We start from the raw sequence: 1697 nt of genomic DNA, 5'->3' as shown, positions 1-1697 counted from the left end.
ATCCCATGTAAGCTCACAATCTTATTAATGTATATTCTTGCATAATCCTCCGCCGAATAAGTAGATTTAATGGGGATAAAGTGAGCGTACTTTTTCAACCTATCCACAATCACCTATATTGAGTCATTTTGCCTCCGGGTTTGAGGCAACCCAACAAAGATGTCCATATTAATGCCTTCCCACTTCTAAGTAGGCACATCCATTACTTGGGTTAGACCACCCGAAGTTTGATGCTCGACTTTAACTTGTTTGCAATTTGCACAAACTCTGCTGTGTCTCTTTTCAAACCATCCCACCAATAGACCTCTTGAAGATCACGATACATTTGGTTGCATCTGGATGAATAGAATATCAGGAACCATGAGCTTCTTCCAAAAATTTTCCCCTCAAATTATCAACATCCGGTACACACAATCTACCTTGGTACCTAAGTACACCATCCCCCCTTGGGAGAATGACTCATTGTGCCTACTAAGTACGGATTCCTTAAACTCCATCAATAGAGGGATCAAGATGTTGTTTAAACTTTACCTCAACCACTAAAGATGACTCGGAGTTATAATGAACCATAAAACCACCTTTCGGAGAATCTTCTAAACGAATACATAATCGGGCCAATCTATGGACATCCTGTACTAGGTATTGCTTACCTTTCTCCACATAAGACACACTACCCATGATCATACGACTTAGAGCATCCTCAACCACGTTGGCCTTGCCGGGGTGGTAGAGAACACTCATGTCGTAATCCTTCAAAAGTTCCAACCATCTTCGTTGTCGGAGATTTAACTCCTTTTGAGTGAACACATATTGAAGACTTTTGTGGTCGGTAAATACATCCACATGAACAACATATAGGTAATGTCTCCATATTTTCAAAGCAAACACTACAATCGCTAATTTAAGATCATGAGTTGGATAATTCTTCTCATGTACCTTGAGGACATAATCCAAACCTACTAGAGAAGCGTCACAATACACCACAAAACCCTTGGTACCCTCCAGTAATGTCAACACTGGAACAGAGGTTAGCTTATCTTTCAACTCTTGGAAACTTCTTTCACAAGCTTCCGACTATTCAAACTTAGCATTCTTTTGGGTGAAGGTAGTCAAAGGAGAAACAATGGATGCAAACCCATCAACAAACCTCCTATAATAACCGGTTAAACCCAAGAAACTCTGAATATCTTTCATTTTCTTCGGATCGACCTCAATACCTTCACTTGAGATAATGTGATCAAGAAACACAATTGATCTCAACCAAAATTCCCACGTACTATATTTTGCAAAGACTTGATGTTCCTTGAGGACTTGCAAAACAACCCTCAAATGGTTCATATGCTCATCCTCACTCTTAGAATACACCAAGATATCATCAATGAAGACAATCACAAAAGAATCAAGGAAATTCCGGAACACTCTATTCATAAGGTCCATAAAAATCGCCAGGGCATTAGTTAGACCAAAGGAAATCATTAGGAACTCATAATGACCATACCTATTTCAGAAAGGTGTTTTAGGTATGTCTTCACCTTTCACCCTAAGTTGGTGATACCCCGACCTCAAATTAATTTTAGAAAAGTAGCTTTCCCCTTGGAATTGATAAAACAAGTCGTCAATCCTATGGAGATCGAGGATAATGGTTATTTATGTCGACCTTATTGAGTTGATAGTAATCAATGCACATCCTAAGGGAC

Source organism: Solanum pennellii, chromosome 11 (genome assembly GCF_001406875.1).
Source record: "Solanum pennellii chromosome 11, SPENNV200".
NCBI classification, from domain to species: domain Eukaryota; kingdom Viridiplantae; phylum Streptophyta; class Magnoliopsida; order Solanales; family Solanaceae; genus Solanum; species Solanum pennellii.
Note: the sequence above shows the minus strand (reverse complement) of the source record.